This window comes from Lissotriton helveticus, assembly GCF_964261635.1.
Source record: "Lissotriton helveticus chromosome 1_1 unlocalized genomic scaffold, aLisHel1.1 SUPER_1_unloc_45, whole genome shotgun sequence".
Taxonomy (NCBI): Eukaryota; Metazoa; Chordata; class Amphibia; order Caudata; family Salamandridae; genus Lissotriton; species Lissotriton helveticus.
The window spans coordinates 77,221-99,869 of NW_027611687.1; the positions used below are offsets into that span (position 1 = coordinate 77,221).

The following is a 22,649-nucleotide window of genomic DNA, read 5'->3' on the forward strand; positions in this document are numbered from 1 at the left end:
TGTCATTTTCCTGGGGCACAAGAAACACCACTTTTCCTCGCTAATACACAATCCCTTGTGTTTGTAGATTTTTTAAGGAACATTATTGAACCGAGAACTAGTCCCCCCGGCCTCGACCTCGGAGCGGCTGCTCCAGAAACAGAGGTAATTTTCATAAATGTATACACGGTTTAGTGCCTGCCTGTACTGAATTTTACACATACTTACTACGCCAATGTCACTACATTGCAGGTCGACTCCCTTGGCATATGATGACTATTTCCTAAAAAGAACCAATCGAACCTAATTATTTGGTCGCATAAGGTATGCTGCATCAGATGATGCATTTACATGGAAAAAGCTCCTTTTTGTATTTGTACAGTTCATTTTAAAAAAAATCAATCCCTTGTCCTTTTTCCCCCCAAACAGTACCAACGGATAAACTCCACGCCCTGATGAGAATCCGATGATTCAACCATTGGTATTCGAAACGCGTTGGCATGTAGTATCATTGTTTTGGCCAAAAATCACTGGCATGTCCTAATTAACATTGGGTTCTTTTCCTGTATCCACACAACTGTGAATCTTACTACAAACAGTGTTACAGGAGGTTGGGCAGGCATTGATTAAGACGTAACCCCAACATTTGCTCATTATCTCATTGCAACTTATGAAAGTCTGTTGTTTACTGTTTTGACACAATTTTATAATCACTGCTCACAATGTGTATGTATTTTTTGGTGATATGTTCACTATAATGCACACAATTACAATTATGATTTACACGTTGTTTATTACGCTTTTTCCCTTGCAAAATTCTTGCTTTGTGTTTTCAATGTAAAGTTGACTATGTATTTTTCTCTTGTTGCAAATTATTGACAATTTCTGAGTTCGAAAAATAATTGACATAAATCAATTGTCTGAGTTAACTAACAGTGTGGTTTTCTCTTTGAGTTACATTAAATGTCACAATCATGTACATAGAGGCATAGGTAAATTGCATTTTTGGTATTTACAGGCCCTACCTACCCTCTTCCCTACTGGGCCAAACCCCCCCTTCTTGTCGCTCTTTTCTACTTAGGCATATCTGTCTACTTGGGTAACATAGCTTAAAAACATTGCCAAAGTCAATAGCTCTGGCTAATCACTTATAAGGTCCCAAAGGTTTATTTTCAAGGTTTTATATAGCGCTAGCTCCACCGAGGGTATCAGAGCGCTTTACATTTGCAAGATTATAAACAAGAAAGCAACAATTGTTATGAGTGAAACAAATTATACAAGGTGGTCTGACAGAGCAAAAAGAAAAATTTAGAGTTCGTAGTGAGATGAGTGAGTAGAAGGTAAACAAAAACCAATTAAAAGAACAAGAATGTCTTCATTGATACCAATTTTACTGTATACCAAGGAGGGCTCGGCAGACTTGGTAGGGTGTGAGAGAATATAGGAAAGCGAACAGTGGAGGGATTGAGAAAAGAATGGGTTGGTAAGGGAGGAGAGAGGGGTGTCAGGAGGGGGGTGTGTGAGTGCGAGAGGTAGGCGGAGTTGCCTGAGGAGGGAGGAGGGAAAGTAGTCAGAAAGGAGAGCAGGGAATTAATTTCCCCAATATTTAGTGAGAAAGTGTATTTTAAGGTCTCTTTTGAAGCTGGTGAGACCTATTGGCTATGCCAGTACCTGTTAATACATGTAGGTTACCCCTAAGGTAGGCCCTAGTCTCGCTAACCTGTATGTTCACAAATTTGAGCAGGCCCACATACTCGCAGACACCAACCCCCATCTTCGGTGTCTGCCAGTGTGGAAGAGGTATATAGACGAAATCCTGGTAGTGTGGCGGGGTGCTGTTGAGGAGCTCCACCAATTCCATCTATGGTTGAATGGTAGGAATCGTTTTCTCAACTTTACCATAGAATTCGACAAACATCAACTGCCTTTCCTAGACTTACTGATCTCTTCATCTGGAGGGGGATTACAATCAGAGTTGTACCGAAAGCCAATGTGTTACATCCTGCATTATACATCTTACCTTTTATTACTTCCCCTTTAATGGCATGAGACCTTGTTCATGGTGTTCTGGTTCTCAGAACTTTCCTGGTGATACATTCTGCATCCTTGAGTCAGTTGTACTTGGACTTTGAAGCTGATTACATGATGCTGTGCTGCTGAATAAAGCTCCTTGAATTTAAACCTGCTTCCTGCATTCCTACACAATGGCAAGGAACTCCCTATTAAATTATGAAAGTTTCCATCCGAAAGCCCTTAGGGATAACTTGCCCTTTGGGCAATTCCTCCGTATTCAGAGGAATTGCTTCACGAAATCTGCATTCAAAGAACACTCAAAAGTACTTGAAAAAAATGTGGTGGTCAAGAAATATCCGAGACGCCTGATTCGACATGCTAAGAAAAGGGCCTCCAATAATAACAGGGAGAGCCTTTTGGAGTTGACACCCCCAAAACCTAAACAAGAAAGAATCGCGTGTGTTAAAAAATCGTAAAGAAACACTGGAAGATTCTAAATACGGGCACTGTTATGTTGACACTTCCTTTGTTTGCTTTTAAAAGAGGACAGAATTTGAAGGATCAGCTTGTACACACCAGACCCAAAACAACTATCCCACGAGCAGTTGGTACTTTGTGGGATATGCCTGCCGGCATGGGACATCATCCCTGTGGCCACTGTGCGGCGTGTCCACAAACAACTAGGACACACACTATCGACATAGGCACTGACCGACCATGGCAACTCAGAAGATTCACAAATTGTAACAGCTCTAATCTTATTTATTTAATTACATGTCCCTGCAAAATGAACTATTTAGGGATGACAACGAGGAAAATTAAGGTACGAATCTCTGAGCACAAAAGTTCCATTAGATGCAGCAGACAAGCGACGAAACTGACTAATCATTTCTTAGAAGTGGGACATCAACCCTCGGATCTGTTTTGGACAGTACTTGACCAACCGTGGATTCCATCAGCAGTCACTGACATTCCCAAATTTCTTTTCAAACGGGAACAAAAATGGGTCTTTAGACTTAAGACAGACAAATCAGGGTTAAATGAAGAAATTCCCTGGATGTCACTCTGAGAACCCATGTCACTGTTTACATCCTAACCTGGTGTTTAACCTAACGTGTCTGCTTGACTCAGATTATATTTCGTGTGGGCCAATTCTTTAGATCGATTGATTTTTATAAGGTATAGGCTAGTTTCAGCAGGATACTATGCCCTGCATAAGAGCATGGAATAGCACACCTTGATAAATCATAAAAGCCCCTTTGGTAGACGGCAACAATTTAGGTGCCAGCCTTTTTTTCAAATGGGGAATATAACTTCCAGGGACCGTGATCGCCAGTTCTGTTATGATTGCGACCCTCAGATAGGATTATGTAACACTATGATATTTGTTATTCTTTAATAAAATTGCTGAAAGTGACTCTTTTCGTTGGTACCTTTCCTGGGTCTCAGCTAAGTAAAACGGGAACTACATTTCCCGAGTACCGCAAAGCGTCATGACGCCAAGCACACGCACGCGGCTGACGCCCAACGCGGAAGCAAGAAACAATATAGCGACCGCCGGTACACCGTGGCGGCACCTCCCCACGAAACAGATCCAGAGGGACGACCGGTGTACCGACGGAGAGGTAAGAGGCTCCCGCGTACTAAGGGGCACAGCTGCGCATTTGTAATTAATCAAGCATACTCCCTTGAGATAATCTTTAATGGGGAGGACACTGACGATTCCTTTGGCTGTTTCGTCACCCGAGTGTAATTAGAGACATCGATTCATGTGTCACATTTAAATCAGTGACACAGCGAGTGAAACCAGCGATTCTTTACTATCAAACGCTGGGGTTCGCAAACGTAAAAACATGATTTAAATTGTGAGAGAGTACAGCGCTGGATGGGGCGTGCGAGGGACCGGTGACATGTGGAGTGTGAGGGATACTTTCCCCATATTTAAAGCGAAACCTTTCTATTTTTACTGCAGAGTGGTGCACCCACTACCTGAGCTGGTGCCAGGTGAGGTGGGGTTGTTCCTTCCCAGCAAATGGGTGAGTGAAAAACAAACATATATGACAAATTGTTATTGTCCACGATAGGCTGGTCTTTTATAACCAGCATGTTGTCTATTGAGATGAAAACATCACAATCAATGCACGTTAGGAAAATCACTGACTGTGCTTTATTTTGGTCTTTTTTTATGTATCCATACATCTCCCCTGCTGAACATCTGGATTTAAAGTTGGGAAGACGAATGCATATCGCACTTATCAGGTGATATCCTTTACCTTTTAACATATAGCGGTAGCACTAATGGTCCTGAGGAAGCAGCAGGAGACCGAGTGGCTCCAGTGACTGCAGAAACATGTCGACCTAACATTCTTGTCGGTAGTCATTTGCTATACTACTACTTGCACTGTTTTTATTGATTTGGGAGTGAAAGGGTGCATATTAAAAGTTTTTTCCCCTATCACTATCCAATTTTAGAGCTTTTCTCTTTGTTTTTCTTTTTTCACTTCAACACTTTTTAGCACTGCTATTCAGTTCCCCACTAGGCACACCCTGTTCACATCTGAGTTAGTGTGTCTGGTACACCCTAGACCTGGTCATCAAAATCTGCTGGTCTGTTGTGGTCTACCAGTTCTCCAAACGAGTAAGAGATCCCAGATGATGAAGGGCGGTCTCGATGGTGGACTGATGGGAACTCGCTCACATTGACGGCTCTTCCTTGTTTTTCAACACTCTGGTTGTTTTTTCTGTTGGATACATAATTTAGTTGGCCTTTTGACTCACTGCTATTCTTTGTTGGTTTCATTATCATTTAGGGGGCTTAGCAGTTAGGGTCGTTAAAAATTCCCCTGGGACCTCCTTTGGTGTTCTAAGGCCCTGGATAGCCCCAAGAGCAGGGTGCAGTATTAAAAAAGTTGGGCATGTACTTTTAGGTTTTACGTGTCCTGGTAGTGAAAAGCTCTTGCATTTGTTTTTTACTACAGCGCAGCCTGTCATCCCAAAGGATAACATTGGAGTTGCCTTGTTACATTTTAGAAGTGTAATTTCCTAATGGTAAGAGATATTTGGTTCAAGTTTGGTGTCTCTGGAATCCTGAATTAAAATCCTAACTCATGTTGATGTCGAATTTTAAATTACAATTCTGAAAATGCCACTTATAGAAAGTTACCTTACAAAATAATGGGGTTGCCCCATGTCCATCAGAACCTGGTTATTTAATTATATTGGCTACAGTGTGTTCAGTTGGGTGTTGCAATTGCTTTGTGTGAAAAGTTAGTTCTAGAATATGTCACCAATGTATGCAGATCTATATGTGGCCTGGAAAATTAAGGAAACAAAATGCACAACGCAGATAGAGTGTGACCCTATCTGGGATGTGGAAATATTTTACAAATCTAGTTGTCCAAGGGACAATAAGCTACACAAATCTACTAGCACTGCACATAAATCAATTTGCCTGGCCTACTTCATAAATCAATTATACGGTCTTCCAAAAAAATGTACCTCTTATGTGTAGTGCAGACTATGACAATATTGACTTTACACAGTGAAGCTTTCGCTTGAGGAAAAAAATTCTATAAAATGACATGGTGTCCACTGTACTGGAAAATCAGTATCATATATATATACAGTATACATTTTGCATAAGGTATTGCAAAGCAATAAAATACAGTAACAAGCATTTCAGACCCAAGCTGGGATTTACAAAACTTCTGTGATCCAGCCGTAAGTCAGAAATGGACATAAATGTTTGAGTGTATCTCAAGTACAGCTCTGTTTTCTCCGGCAATGTGAAGGTTAGCTTTTCTAATAGATCAGGCAAGAGCAGGGGTGTGAGGAATCCTTTCTTAGGAGACAGTTCTGAAGATTTCATTTCAACTTACAGCAAAGTATCATCTCACAAGGTGTAAAGGATTCTCATTTCAATGACTGTGACATTGCAACACATAATGGCCATATAGAAAACTCATTGGTGTACCCCAGCTTGACCTCACTGTGAGGCAAGCGGCGGGGTAGACAGGTTTATGACTGAGGTATTGCAGTCTTACCAGCAGTCCCAAACAAAACTTACAGTGATACTTGGTGATGAGTTTATAGGATCGTCAACGAACAAGACCTCATTTTTTTTTACAGAGGCACAAAAAGGGCGATAAAACTACCCAAAGGAGAGTGCTACGTGAGAGTCGTGGAGGGCTTGATTAGATCCCAGAGCCATTTCCATTGCCTGTGCTAGCGAGGCACAACTGATATGAGAACAAGCCGTGTAGCAATGCTCAAATATGAAATGGCAATACTCGTGATTAGCTGGTATCAGGGCTAAGGAAGGGAAACTCTTATCAATCTTGTCTGTTCCAGCAGGCTTTTGTTGTTCCTTGGTACAAACTGTAAGGAATTCTGTGTATGGAAATGTGTTTATATGCTTATGATACACCGCTGGATGAATCCTGCGTTATCAGTATGAACAAGGTATCAGAAAAGAAGGCAGTGCCAACTAAACGGTTGTGGTTGGAGCCGCGAGGTTTCACCGCTAATACTTACCACAGAGCTGTGATAGAATTAGACTTCGGCAGCAGCTTAACCACAATGGGCCATATGCATGAACACATTTTCCCATAGACACAGAATGGGCAAAACCCTTTGATGCATCTGGCCCAATGATTCCATCTTGAGAGGCCAGTATTTGTCATAATAGTCGTCCTTCAGTGAGGGATGTCTGCTTTGTAAGAAAATACAGATCACTGCCCAGAGTGTGTCCTGAACCATACATGTCAGACAAAAACCAAAGATTCCTCGCCATCAGAACATCAAATGTTTACCTATTACGGTTTAGAGTATGGTTTGGCCCAATTACTGCTCACTTATGGTGCAGAGGAGGAGAGGCCTGTACATGGGTGCAGAGGAGTTGAGGCCTGTCCATGGGTAGAAGAGGACGTGAGGCCTATCCTGAGGGCAGAGGAGGTGACCCTGTCTAGGGGGTGCAGAGGTGGTGAGGCCTGTCCTGGGGTGCAGAGGAGGAGAGGCCTGTCCAGGGGTGCAGAGGATGTGAGGTCTGTCCTGAGGGGTGCAGAGGAGATGCCTCTCCAGCGGGAGCAGAGGAGGTGAGGCCTGTCCTGGGGTGCAGAGGAGGTGAGGCATATCCATGGGGTGCAGAGGTTTGGCCTGTCCAGGGGGTCCAAAGTTGTCGAGGCCTGTCCAGGGGTGCAGAGGAGGTGAGGCCTGTCCTGGGGAGAAGAGGAGGTGAGCATTTCCAGGGGGAGAAGAGGAGGTGAGCCTGTCCAATGGGGTGCAGAGGAGGTGAGTCCTGTCCTAGGGGGTGCAGATGAGGTGAGGCCTGTCCAGGGGGTGCAGGGGAGGCCTGTTGTCAAGGATTGTGTTTACTCACAGTGCCGACACTCCCAGGAGCAGAACAATGAGATTTTTCAAATTCCACCACTGGTTTTCCCACAGCCACCAACTGAAGAGTTAACTAGTGGCCGTGCGAACCCAGCTGGGAGAAAGGGGTATGGGACAGAGAAGAGACTACCTGACCTTCTTGCTCTTCCACTCTACTTCTTCCTTTCTGCTGTACTCCATTTTATGCCGTTCTTACTCCCTCTCTATCTTCAAGCATGAGTGGAAATCGCTGTACCAGAAAAGCACACCATTACTAATTTGATTTCTGGACTGTGTACCCCCCTGGACTTCTTCTGGCACTTTGATTCATACTAACTGGGTCACTCTCATGGACTTCTTTAATTTTGTCCTGCCCGCCATTTTTCTGCTGTTCTCGGCCGCTTTTCTCTGGACCCTGACCGGCCATCTTGTCCATTCCCTCGTCCTTTAACCCTTTGTCCCTCGTTTCCTCTTTGACGATCCTCTGATTTGCCTTTTCTCCATTCCCTTGTATCCCTCCCACCCTCCCTTGGTGCTGTGACTACGTCCCCCCTCCTTAATGGATTTCTGCTCTCCTGGTTTTTTGGGTCTAGACCTGAGAAAATCTACTATTTGTATATTTATGTATATAGAGATAACTCTAACCTCTAGTATATGTAGTAGACCTGTACACTCTACCATTCCTATGCGACTCTTTGAGTAAATCCATTCGTATCCCTTCCCTATGTATATAGAGATAACTCTAATCACTAGTATGTGCAGTAGACCTTGAGTGACTTGCAACTTGTACGTTTGCAGTTTTTTCTGTGTTTATCTCTTCCGTGTGTGACTCTACATCTTGCACATTTGCAATTTTTTTCTGTGTGTATCTTTTACGTACCTCATGTGACTGTATGTTTCTGTAAAATTAAAATATGTCTTACATATTGAAGAATGAGTGGATGTATAAGTGTCTGGATGAAGGATTTAGTAGATGCATGACTGACTGTATGAGTGAGTGTTTAAATGTGTCTCACTGAGTGCATGGGTTAGTGACTAAACTGTCTTAATTTGTGCATCATTATGTCTGTTGTTCTGTAAACTGTTGCATGTGTTGATAAGTAGCTATATGAGTAACTATATGGGTTATTGATTGGTTGCCCAAGTATTTGTATGGGAGACTGAGTGTGTGTGTGGGTGGCTGGGAGGTGTATGACTCTGTGCATAGATGTGTGAGCAGTTGATTCACTAGATGTATGGTTTCAAAAGTGCATGTGGAAACAGCTGTATGGGCGGTTGACTGTGTGCATGAGTGTATTGGTGAGTGAATGGATATCTCAGTGCTACATGTCAAAGTAAGTACATATGTAAAACACAGTACATGTGAGAGTTGACATATATAAATAACTGTGCATAAGAGCCAGTGAATGTGTGAGTGGCTGTATGGATCATTGTGAACTTGTATCAGGGATTGTATAAGAGAGTAAATATGTGTTAGTATATGTTTGAATAAGTAAAGTTTGTATAACTGTATAGTTGAGGAAATGGAGGTGTGATTGATTCTTTGCATGACTGACTAGGTGTGTGAGTAACTCCATGGATGAGTGACAGTCTGTGAGTGTCTGTTTACACTGATTGTATCTAAGGTTATATTAGAGTCTGAAGAGGTTCATCGTATTATCACATGAATGATATCATCAGTGATGTGATCAGTAATGTCAAATGAGATGTCATCAGTGATGTCATCAGTGATGTCATTTGAGATGTCATCAGTGATGTCATTTGAGATGTCATCAGTGATGTCATTTGAGATGTCATCAGTGATGTCATCAGTGATGTCACTGACCATGTCATGAATGATGTAATATGTGACATCATCAGCAGTGGATTGCGGGTGCGCGATATATAGTTAGTGCAACTAACTATATATGGAATTTCAATGGTTTTGTGTGAGTAAAATAAAGTTTTGTAAATGCAAATTCCTAACTATATATGGTCTATAACCTATGGTTTTTTCAGTGAATTTTCAAGGTTTTGTAAATGCTAATTCCTAACTATATATGGTCTATAACCTATGGTTTTTTCAGTGAATTTTCAAGGTTTTGTAAATGCTAATTCCTAACTATATATGGTCTATAGCCTATGGTTTTTTCAGTGAATATATATATATACATACATATATAAACATATATCATCTGTATATCTATATAAATACAAACATAAATGCATGCATACATATACTTATATGCATACAGATGCATGTTATTTACATGAAAGTTGAAAAAACACTAATAAAAGCAAAGCTAAAAAGCCACCTCATTACAAACAGAATGGCTTTAACTTAAACGAGGGCGAGATCTATTGCATTTTCAATGCTTGTTTACTTTGGTTCCATCAAGAAGGCATTCAGATGTGTCACACATTTGCCATAAATTCTGAATATTAGCACTCTAGTTGCACATTAGATCACTGTAGTAAAGCTACTGCTCACCAGGGACGTCTGCTGCTGGTATTCAAAGTGCATGTTTCAGTCTGCATGTCAGAATTTTTTTAATGAAATAGAAGAGGATTTGAGAAGTCACTCAAAATGATCCCTAATTTTTCTTTCTGAAGCACTAATCATACTTTCTATGGCAAAATTAACCCCCTCATGTTGTTCCTTTTTAAATTGAGTGTTTTCAGACTTACCACTTCATTCCAATCAAGATGGCTTCTGGTGTGCCATACTTTTGTCATAAGTAAGACTGTTAGCGCTCTAGTTGTTCTTTAGAACACTCTGGGACATTCTGTCATTGGGCTATACTTGGGGTACATCTGGGTGATATTTGGGCTACATTTAGGCTCTTTTGTCTCTGGTGGCCATCTTGGGAGACTGTATGTCAGAATGTTTTAATGAAATTGAAGAGGGTTTGAGAAGTCACTCAAAATGTGCCCTAATTTTTCTTTCTGCAGCACTAATCATAATTCATATGGCAAAATATACCCCCTCATGTTGTTTCTTTTTAAATTAAATGTTTTAAGAGTTACCACTTTATTCCAATCAAGATGGCTTCAGGTGTGCCATACCTTTGTAATAAGTAGGACTGTTAACGCTCTAGTTGTTCTTTAGAACACTCTGGGACATTCTGTCATTGGGCTATACTTGGGCTACATCTGGGTGATATTTGGGCTACATTTGGGCTCTTTTGTCTCTGGTGGCCATTTTGGGAGACTGCATGTCAGAATGTTTTAATGAAATAGAAGAGGATTTGAGAAGTCACTCAAAATGTGCCCTAATTTTTCTTTTTGCAGCACTAATCATAATTTCTATGGCAAAATGAACCCCCTCATGTTGTTCCTTTTTAAATTAAATGTTTTAAGAGTTACCAGTATATTCCAATCAAGATGGCTTCAGGTGTGCCATACCTTTGTAATAAGTAGGACTGTTAGCGCTCTAGTTGTTCTTTGGAACACTCTGGGAACCTGCAATAGAACACAAAGGAATCAACTGACAGTCTCTGTCCTTGTTGGATGTACATGTTTTACTGAGAATGTCAGACTTCATTTTCACATGACTGAGAAAGATAATGTGAATTTACAGAAAATATGCTTTCAGTTTAGCTTATAGATCCCCTTCCAAACCACTGTGGGAAAATCATGAGATATTAGTTTTCTTTCCAACAATTTTCATGATATCACAGCAGAAGGTTTTTTCACATGGTAAAATCACCTTAGAACCCACCACAATTCCTAAAACGAGTATGGTACCATCAACAAATGATTTATAATGTAACTAAAGTCCTAAAACCCTCTATTAACTACCATGCTTTTTAATGAGGTGCTATCATGTATATTGGTCCCAAGATGGCTGCCAACACTTCTTGGATGAAGTGCTGACAGCCAATCAGATCAGATGTGTGGTTAGGCTCCGCCCAGATATATATCTTTTTTTGAACCTAAATTACTCAAAATCCACTGGAGCACATATATTGAGACCTAGCAAAGGCACATCGGGCTAACAGTCCCTACAATTTTGCCAAGTTTCGTGCAAATCCATTCAGCCGTTCGAGCTAAAAGTGAGGCCAACCGCCCTATGGAAATTAACATGGGAAAAATGCGTTTTGGGACCCCCCTTTTTTCTCGGCCCCCCCTTGATGAAACCCCCCCAAATTGTCAGGGGCTGCTCAGAAACAAAATGTTCCATTTTCCTGAAAATTTCAGCCAATCCCGTCCACAAACGCCAAAGTTATTAGACATAGAATTTTCAAAAATCCCATAGAGAAAAAATCCTAACTATATATACCTACTGGCGACCGCCAGTAGGTAATATATATATATATATATATATATATATATATATGTGCTTACCCAGAGTGCCTATGGCATTTGCTCCTCTTCTATTCTTTAACCCCTCCCATGCTCGTGATGGAACCGTTCCGTCACGAGCCTCGGGTGGGCTGTGCTGGTGACGGATCGGTTCCGTCACGGCCCGCTCGCCGCGCCTCCACTGACGTTCTAAAGAGCGGGCGGGCCGTGATGGAACCGTTCCGTCACAAGCACAGCTCACCCAAGGGCCGTGACGGAGCGGTTCCGTCACGAGTACGGGAGCGCCGCGCGGCCCCGCCTCCCCCTTAGCGCTGCGGCGGAATAGCCGCCGCAGCGAAGGGGCTAATATAAGTACTTTATTCTTTGGTAACCTGCATTATAAACAACATTTTAGCACCCTTTAACTCTGTGAGTTAATTTATTCTTTTTCACTCATTCGTTCATTCACTCTCTGCCTTACTTTCTTATCTGAATTCTTCTTACTTCTCCCTTAGGAACCTTCTGGAGCCTCCGCTGTCAACCAAGCATCGAAGAAATCAGGAACTGAAGTATTCAATGGGTAAGTATTAATTCTTCTCTTTATATTTCTTTTTTCCTATTTACTTTAAATTGGTATTTATCTCTAGTTCTAAATTACCGAACTAACTAACCGACGCACTCAAATCTGCGCCTAAGCCTGGCATAAAACTGCACTATTTCTATCTAACTAGACTACAGAAAGAACATGACTAATCTCTGAAAATCCGTTGGTGAAGTGCCTCGGTTCTAAAATAAACCGGCGCACTTCACAGCTAGTCTAGACCTCACGCCCGTGTCCAGGAGCGCAGGACTAGGCCGGCAACTTGCACCGCTGTCCTCCCTGTTGGTAGTACAGGGGAGAATGCCTGGTTCCGCGTTATAATCACCCGCGACCTTTTGCGAGCAGGTGATCCTTGCAATGCCGGTTCAATGGCAGATACTGCGGAACAAAGAAGAGCTTTGATTCCTTTTTCCTGCACCCTGACACCTGTCCAGGGGGTGCAGAGGAGTTGAGGCCTGTACTGTGCTGAGGAGGTGAGGCCTGTCCTGGGCCGGAGGTGCAGTGGAGTTGAGGCCTGCTCTGGGCCGGGGGTGCAGTCGGGGTGCAGCCTATCCTGGAGGGGTGCAGAGGAGGTGAGGCCTGTCCAGGGGAGTACAAAGGAGTTGAGGCCTGTTCTGGGTTGGTGTACAGTGCAGGTGAGTCCTCTCCCGGGGTGTGGAGGTGTGAGGCCTGTCCAAGCGGGTGCAGAGGAGGTGAGGCCTGTCCAAGCGGGTGCAGAGGAGTTGAGGCCGGTCCAGGGGTGCAGAGGAGTTGAGGCCTGTCCTTGGGGGTGCAGAGGAGATGAGGTGTGTGAAGGGGGCGCGGAGGAGGGGAGGCCTGTCCAAGGGGTGGAGAGGAGGTGAGGCCTGTCCAGGGTGTGCAGAGGAGTTGAGGCCTGTCCAGGGGGTGAAGATGAAGTGATGCCTGTCCAGGGGGTGCAGAGGAAGTGATGCCTGTCAAGGGGGTGCAGAGGAGGTGAGGCCTGTCCAAGGGGGTGCAGAGGAGGTGAGGCCTGTCCAGGGTGTGCAGAGGAGTTGGGGCCTGTCCTAGGAGTGCAGAGGAAGTGAGGCCTGTCCATGGGGGTGCAGAGGAGGTGAGGTGTGTGCAGGGGGTGCAGAGGTGGTGAGGCCTGTCCAGGGGTGCAAATGAGGTGAGGCCTGTCCATGGGTTACAGTGGAGGTGAGGCCTGTCCAGGGTGTGCAGAGGAGTTGAGGCCTGTCCATGGGGGTGCAGGGGAAGTGGGGCCTGTCCAGGGGTGAAGATGAAGTGATGCCTGTCCAGGGGGTGCAGATGAGGTGACGACTGTCCAGATGGTGTGCAGAGAAAGTGGGGCCTGTCCTGAGAGGTGCAGAGGAAGTGAGGCCTTCCAGTGGGCAGAGGAGGTGAAGCATGTCCAGGGTGTACAGAGTAGGTAAAGCCTGTCTGGGGGGTGGGGGGGTGCAGAAGAGGTGAGGCCTGTCTTGTCCTGGTGGGGGTGATGCAAAGGAGGTGAGGCTTATCCAGGGGTTACATTGGAGGTGAGGCCTGTCCAGGGGTTACAGTGGAGGTGAGTCCTGTCCAAGGGATTCAGAGCAGGTGAGGCTTGTCCAGGGGGTGAAGATGAAGTGAGGCCTGTCCAGGGGTTGCAGAGGAGACGGACCCTGTCCAGGGATGCAGAGGAGCTGAGGCCTGTCCAGGGGAATGCAGAGGAGGTGAAGCCTGTCCTGCGCGGGTAGGAGGAGAGGTCTGTCTTGTCCTAGTGGGGTGATGCAAAGGAGGTGATTCCTGTCCTGTGCTGTTATGAAACCTGCCATGTTGGGTTAGGAGGAGAGGCCTGTCCTGGCTTGTCCTCTGGGTAGGAGGAGTGTGGAATGCCTCAGCCGCTGCTCTCACCGCCCAGAGATACTCCTTTTCACACATATAATTTTATTTTAAGAGCTCATAATCCGAGTTTTTGAAAAGTACCCTGAGTTATTATTTAGCCCCAGATGGCTCCTGACAAAGGCACACATCTCCATCAAGTATAGAGTTTATTTTTTAAACCACTGTCTTTAGTGAAGTAACGGATACTACAACCCCCGAATGCACTTATGTATTATATGAAAGTACAGGCATGAATATTCGGGGGATCACTCTACAGAAATATTTGGTACCTCTCTGGGCATCGTGGCAGAGAAGAATAGAACAGTTAATGTGCAAGGACTTTCATTCTCAACCTCTTTCTGCAGATTGTGAGTCCAGTGAGATCAGAGATAACGTGGATCTCTCTCAAGGAGATGTCACACAGTTTTATCTGTTTCAGGGAGAAATACAATGAAAAACTGGGGGTGCAAGTCCAGCGCCCCAGGCTCTGGTGTCCTTGGATCACTGTGCTGGCCCGTGCCTGGTCCTGCAAGAGAGGATGGACCGGGTGTTTAGTCTGACCTCACAAAGGGAGCGAGAGCTGGCTCAGTATCCTGGTCCACCAGGCCCCCGGCTCAGCATCCTGGTCCTCAACATACTTCGGCTCATGTCCTGGTCATCACAAAGCTCTGGCTCACGTCCTGGTCCACCAGGCCCCAGCTCACGTCCTGGTCCTCACAAGACCCTGGCTCACATCCTGGTCCTCACAAGACCCTGGCTCATGGCCTGGTCCACCAGGCGCCGACTAACGTCCTGGTCCTCACAAGGTGCTGGCTCACGTCCTGGCCCCCACCAGGCCCCAGCTCACGTCCTGGCCCTCACTAGACTCCGGCTCACATCCTGGTCTATAACAAGCCCTGCCCACATGCTAGTGCTCACTAGACTCCGGCTCACCTCCTGGTCCCAACCAGGCCAAGTCAGAGTGGGAGATCAACTGGTTTTTGGCCACAATGCCACCTCAAACAGGAAGCAGACATTTGCAAATCAGCTTTAGACTCCTTCCAATAGGAGCATTCCAGCCTGAAGAGCCAATCAGATCCTTTCTGAACCGGAACAGAAGCAACCCAAGACTGGTTTTAGCCTATCTGGGCCTCGACTGTAGGGTGCAACTTTATTCCAGAGGTGTAGCGAGCACGGGACCCACATCTGGGCCCTAACTGTAGGGTGCAGCTTGATTCCAGCGGTGCAGCGTGCTTGGGACCACGTCTGAGCCCTGACTGTAGGGTGTTGCTTGATTCCAGCGGTGCAGCGAGCAAGGGACCCGCATCTGGGCCCTGACTCTAGGGTGCAGCTTGATTTCAGCGCTGCAGCGAGCACGGTACCCACATCTATGCACACCTGTCGTATTTAGGAATAAGGGAAATGATGGGTGGAATGTTTGAGTTCATCGCAGGCTCTGGTAATTACTCTGGGACACATCCCTGTCCAGCCTTCTTGTTCTTGCTGTCCGTCGCACCTCAACGTGCAGCCATTCATAGTGTTTCACCCAACATTACTTCCAGATGTCTGCTCCAGTGGTCACAGCAGTTCTAACTCTAAGGATCGGCCTGTCTCTCTTCTCCTGATGTTCACCAAAGTAACTGAGGCCAGGGTGAACAAGCAGCTCACCAAATACCTTGAGTCCCACCCACTTCTGCACAAAGTCCATCCAGGGCCCCCACAGAGCTCTCTGCAGAGACCGTGCTGGCTAAAGCCACGTGGGATATTAGAGACATTATGTAAGGGGGTGGGGAGGTGGGGGCTCTGATCTGATTAGATCTGGCTGCAGCCTTTGACACCATCCCCCACTCCACTTTACTACAGAGATTGGGGATGGTTGGTCTTAGGGTAAAGTGCCTGAATGGTTATTATCCTTTTTGAAAGATCTGACCCAAGGGTGGCATCAGCTAACTTCAGCCCCTCAGACGATCACCACAGGAGCCCCCCAGGGACTTGTTTTGAGCCACAATCTTTTCAATCTTTACATGGCCCACTTGGCCAGCCTGATCAAGTCATTCGACATCACCTCTACTCGAATATACACAAAGCATTAGATTAGAATTAAATACAGATAAAAGGCCCAGTAATTTCAGGAGCTGCCGCCAGGAAGTTGATGATTGGATGAGCTCAAATTCCTGACGCTGAACATTGAAAAAAACGGTAATAGTGGTATTTGGGTCTGGAGCCTCGCGGCACAAGGGTGGCGGCCGGTGTCGTTGGGATCTCTGTCCACCCATTCCATCGGGTCATTAACCTGGGAGTTTGGGTGGATTCCCATCTGTCCTTAAAAGGATACTTTAAAATCACCTGCTCTACAGGCTTCTGACTGCTGAAAGTTATCAGAAAAACACTTCCGTTCATCCCTGCTTCATCTAGGAAGGACCTGGCTCTGATTCTATCGAGAAGGAATTTCTACATCTCTTTATACGTATCGCCTTCGTAGATTGCAGCTGCTACAAAAACAGCAGCTGGGTTGGTTCTGTGGATAAAAAAATCAACGTTGATCTCCATCAAACTGGTCAAATTGCACCGGCTTCCTGTCCTGAAACGATGTCAATTTAAAGCACTTTATGTCATAAACACTCTACAATCAGGGGTTCATTCTTATTTGTCCTTTCATTTTCCCTGGCATCAGCTTGCCAAGTGGTGAGATCCCACCATGCTTTTCTGAGTAAAGTCTCGTAAGTTTAGCAAAATCAGAATAGATGGCTGCTCTCTGCCTGTGGTGACTGCAGGTACCTGGAATGGAATGCCGTCCCACCTGCCCTGTGCACCCAAGAAAACATGAGTTCTTTCAGGAAATAAATCAAAACCTTTCTGCTTGTGTTCAGGGGCTGTGGGATTTTGATACTTATGTGCTCATATTAGCGCCAGGACACTTCTTTCCTGAACTAGCTGTGCAGCGCTATATAAATTGGCTCTCATATCCCGTCATAAGCCATCGCTCTCTGGGCCACAGATTGTTGCCGCTATAGACGCCCTAGGAGGAGGAAAGGCACCGGGATCTGAAGGTCTGGTGTCGAGTTTTACAAACAAATACCAGCTGCATACCTGCTGGAGGTGTATGCTGAGGCATTGAAGGGCGGTGTGTCGCTGGCGTCTATAAGTGATGCAGTCATATCGGTGCCCCCTAAGCCTGGAAAGACCCTGTAAGTGTACCTCTTATCGCCCTCTGCCACTGCGTAACAGTGATAATAAATTCCTGCCTGAGGTGATGTGACTCGGCTATCCCTCCTACTAGAGAATATAGTCTCTACTGTACAGTCGGGATTTGTCCCACATAAATCCACAGCAGTTCATCTACGGACTGTGAGAAAGTGAGTTTCTGTTGCAGTACCCCCCCCCCCCCACTTTTTACCTGATACCTGATGCACTTTTCCTTGGTGTGCTCTGGGTCCCTGCCAATCAGGTGCCCAGGGCCTGTGTTCCTTCTCTAAAAACTGTACTAAAGCCTAAACCCAATTGGCATCCCTGGCCACATGTCAGCCCCATGTAAATGGTACCCTAGGTACCCAGGGCATTGTGACCAGAGAATACCCCTAAGGGCTGCAGCACTTATTGTGCCACCCTTAGGGGCCATGTACCCTGACACACACACACACACACACACTTCCTTTGCAGGCTGAGTGTCCTGGTGAAAAACTAAACAAAGAGTCGACATGGCACACATCCCTGTGTGCCATGCCCACACACCCACTGCCCTGGCATACATCAGCCACCCCTCTAGCTGGGTACCCTATGCCAATGGTGTGGGCACATGTACATGAGCCCTGTGCCCCTACAGTACCCAGAGCCATTCCTGTGCACTGTAAGTGTAGTGATGCCATTAAGAGTATATGGTGCTGGGAGATTGTCATTACAAACTCCACAGCACCATGGTGGCTACACTGAAGACTGACAAGTTTGATATCAAACTTCTCAGCACATTAAACCCACACTGAAGCCAGTGTGGGATTTAATGTCAAATCCGTGGGGCCTGACAGCCCTTGCAGAGTATGCGCAACTTCATGCCCAGTGGTTACTTAAGTCTGTCATATGCATGTTTTCATGGACTCAACAATGCATTGCACTGTATTTTTTTAAACCAATATAACAAATTTAATCCCAAAATGCACTACAGAGGGCATCTTAGAGATGCCCCCTGAAACCTCACCTACAATCCACGTCTATAAGTGATGCAGTCATATCGGTGCCCCCTAAGCCTGGAAAGACCCTGTAAGTGTACCTCTTATCGCCCTCTGCCACTGCGTAACAGTGATAATAAATTCCTGCCTGAGGTGATGTGACTCGGCTATCCCTCCTACTAGAGAAAATAGTCTCCCCGGTACAGTCGGGATTTGTCCCACATAAATCCACAGCGGTTCATCTACGGACGGTATTCGCAGTGCTGCATCGGGTAAACCCAGACATGAAGTCAGCTGATGCCGATAAGGCCTTTGACTCCCTGGAGTAGCCTTTTATGATGGAGATGTTTAGGCGGCTTGGTATGTCAGGGAGTTTGAGATCTCGTATGAAGCTGCTGGACACACAGCCTGTGGCCTGCGTTTACGTAAATGGGCTCAACTCCGATGCCGTTCAGATCGCCTAGGAGTTTGAGATCTCGTATGAAACTGCTGGACACACAGCCTGTGGCCTGCATTTACGTAAATGGGCTCAACTCCGATGCCGTTCAGATCGCCTGGAAGTTTGAGATCTCGTATGAAGCTGCTGGACACACAGCCTGTGGCCTGCATTTACGTAAATGGGCTCAACTCCGATGCCGTTCAGATCACCTGGGAGTTTGAGATCTCGTATGAAGCTGCTGGACACACAGCCTGTGGCCTGCATTTACGTAAATGGGCTCAACTCCGATGCCGTTCAGATCGCCTGGGAGTTTGAGATCTCGTATGAAGCTGCTGGACACACAGCCTGTGGCCTGCGTTTACGTAAATGGGCTCAACTCCGATGCCGTTCAGATCGCCTGGGAGTTTGAGATCTATGAAGCTGCTGGACACACAGCCTGTGGCCTGCATTTACGTAAATGGGCTCAACTCCAATGCCGTTCAGATCGCCTGGGAGTTTGAGATCTCGCATGAAGCTGCTGGACACACAGCCTGTGGCCTGCGTTTACGTAACTGGGCTCAACTCCGATGCCGTTCAGATCGCCTGGGAGTTTGAGATCTTGTATGAAGCTGCTGGACACACAGCCTGTGGCCTGCGTTTATGTAAATGGGCTCAACTCCGATGCCGTTCAGATCGCCTGGGAGTTTGAGATCTCGTATGAAGCTGCTGGACACACAGCCTGTGGCCTGCGTTTACATAAATGGGCTCAACTCCAATGCCGTTCAGATCGCCTGGGAGTTTGAGATCTCGTATGAAGCTGCTGGACACACAGCCTGTGGCATGCGTTTACGTAAATGGGCTCAACTCCGATGCCGTTCAGATCGCCTGGGAGTTTGAGATCTCCTATGAAGCTGCTGGACACACAGCCTGTGGCCTGCATTTACGTAAATTGGGCTCAACTCCGATGCCGTTCAGATCGCCTGGGAGTTTGAGATCTTGTATGAAGCTGCTGGACACACAGCCTGTGGCCTGCGTTTACGTAAATGGGCTCAACTCCGATGCCCTTCAGATCGCCTGGGAGTTTGAGATCTCGTATGAAGCTGCTGGACACACAGCCTGTGGCCTGCATTTACGTAAATGGGCTCAACTCCGACGCCGTTCAGATCGCCTGGGAGTTTGAGATCTCGTATGAAGCTGCTGGACACACAGCCTGTGGCCTGCATTTACGTAAATGGGCTCAACTCCGATGCCGTTCAGATCACCTGGGAGTTTGAGATCTCGTATGAAGCTGCTGGACACACAGCCTGTGGCCTGCGTTTACGTAAATGGGCTCAACTCCGATGCGGTTCAGATCGCCTGGGAGTTTGAGATCTCGTATGAAGCTGCTGGACACACAGCCTGTGGCCTGCATTTACGTAAATGGGCTCAACTCCGATGCCGTTCAGATCACCTGGGAGTTTGAGATCTCGTATGAAGCTGCTGGACACACAGCCTGTGGCCTGCATTTACGTAAATGGGCTCAACTCCGATGCCATTCAGATCGCCTGGGAGTTTGAGATCTCGTATGAAGCTGCTGGACACACAGCCTGTGGCCTGCATTTGCGTAAATGGGCTCAACTCCGATGCCATTCAGATCGCCTGGGAGTTTGAGATCATGTATGAAGCTGCTGGACACACAGCCTGTGGCCTGCATTACGTAAATGGGCTCAACTCCGATGCCGTTCAGATCGCCTGGGGCACTGGGCTTAGTGTTATAATTTCTGATGTCTTCGTCTCAAACTGGAGGGTCGCAAATTTGAATCCTGGTTGGTGCACTATGAATAGTGACTTGTATATTTTTACTGTGCTGCCACCACACAGGCAAACTGACCCAGGAGTTACAAGTTAGCCATGGTGGCTACGGGCCATTGCTTACATTGATGGCCCCACCCAGGTCTCTGGCCCTCTGGACAGCTATCTAAACAGAGGACATGCCTTTTGAGAAGCTGGTAACCCCAGTGCTTCTTCGAACAGTTCTTTTATCGTGGCGCTCCATTTTAAGTGACCAACTCTCACCCCAATGGCCTCCTCAAATGGTGCGATGTTTGGGTGACATTCGTTCCGCGAAGTCCTGAAGCGTTCATAAAGCACAAGCCCGAAACCCATCAGCCTATATCTTCCAGGATCAAGACCTAACGAGAAGAACAAACGCAGAATTCAAATGTTTTGATAGGCCAATGTCATAGTCACAGTTTAATGCACTGTAGTCGTTCACCGTATTAGCAGGTCTTTTGTAATTAGGCGCTCCTACCTGGAGACGGTGGGTATGTGGTCACTATTAGTAAGGGGTTATTGTCCGCCATTGTGGATACACTGTCTACCTTGATACTTCGGCTTTTCCTCAACCTTTGTGTTGTTATAAAAGTACCAGTAACCTTTATAAGGCAAGTTGGTAAGCTTTATAATGTTGTCTATCAGTTGTCGCTTTATCCCCTTCTTGTAAAATATTGAAATAAGTACACGTACGTTGTGAGAATAGCTATTGTTGCTGCTGCTTTCTTTTATTGCAGCACAGCAATGCCTCTATTATAAATCGAACATTGATTATTCGAATAGTATTGATTTAATTCCAGAGTGACTTTTACACCATTAAGGCAATAAATAATACATTGACCTCATAATTGTGTTGAATCAGTTTATCCTGTTAGAGTCCTGTCTTTCACACTAGATCCCACCAGCTATTACATGCTCACCTGCATCAGATTCTTCTAGTGCCTGGCATGTGTTATTGCATTGTTTGCATTAGATTCTCTTAGTGCTTGGCCTGTGTTATTGCATTGTCTGCATCAGATTCTGATCGTGCCTGGTCCATGCTATTGCATTGTTTCCCTCAGATTCTCCTTGTGCCTGGCCCGTGTTATTGCATTGTTTGCATCAGATTCTTCCAGTGCCTGGAATGTGTTATTGCATTGTTTGCATCAATCCTAGTGCCTGGCCTGTGTTATTGTATTGTTTGTCCCAGATTCTCTTAGTGCCTGGCCTGTCTTATTGCATTGTTTGTGTGAGATTCTTCTAGTGCCTGGCCTGTGTTATTGCATTGTTTACATCAGATTCTCCTAGTGTCTGGCCCGTGTTATTGCATTGTTTGCGTCAGATTCTCCCAACGCCTGGCCAGTGTTATTGCGTTGTTTACATCAGATTTTCCTTGTGCCTGGCCTGTGTTATTGCATTGTTTACATCAGATTTTCCTTGTGCCTGGCCAGTGTTATTGCATTGTTTACATCAGATTCTCCTAGTGTCTGGCCCGTGTTATTGCATTGTTTGCGTCAGATTCTCCCAACGCCTGGCCTGTGTTATTGCATTGTTTACATCAGATTTTCCTTGTGCCAGGCCTGTGTTATTGCATTGTTTACATAAAGATTTTCCTTGTGCCTGGACTGTGTTATTGCATTGTTTGCATCAGATTCACCTAGTGCCTGGCCAGTGTTATTGCATTGTTTGCATCAGATTCTCCTCGAGCCTGGCCTGTGTTATTGCATTGTTTGCATCAGATTCTCCTCGAGCCTGGCCTGTGTTATTGCATTGTTTACATCAGATTTTCCCAACGCCTGGCCTGTGTTATTGCATTGTTTACATCAGATTTTCCTTGGGCATGGCCTGTGTTATTGCATTGTTTACATCAGATTTTCCTTGTGCCTGGACTGTGTTATTGCAGTGTTTGTGTCAGATTCACCTAGTGCCTGGACTGTGTTATTGCATTGTTTGAATCAGATTCTCCTCAAGCCTGGCCTGTGTTATTGCATTGTTTACATCAGATTTTCCCAACACCTGTCCTGTTATTGCATTGTTTACATCAGATTTTCCTTGTGCCTGGCCGGTGTTATTGCATTGTTTACATCAGATTTTCCTTGTGTCTGGACTGTGTTATTGCAGTGTTTGTGTCAGATTCACCTAGTGCCTGGCCAGTGTTATTGCATTGTTTGCATCAGATTCACATAGTGCCTGACCTGTGTTATTGCATTGTTTGCATCAGATTCTCCTTGCGCCTGGCCTGTGTTATTGCATT

At 45.7% G+C, this 22,649-nt stretch overlaps 1 protein-coding gene across 1 annotated transcript in view; it reads left to right on the forward strand.

The window, feature by feature from the left end:
• Positions 1-22,649, forward strand: part of LOC144806093 (uncharacterized) — a 62,689-nt gene that overhangs the window by 29,837 nt on the left and 10,203 nt on the right. The window contains exon 2 of the mRNA XM_078672529.1: positions 12,138-12,202. The gene's annotated coding sequence lies outside the window, so the exon portion shown is untranslated. The remainder of the gene's footprint in view (positions 1-12,137; positions 12,203-22,649) is intronic.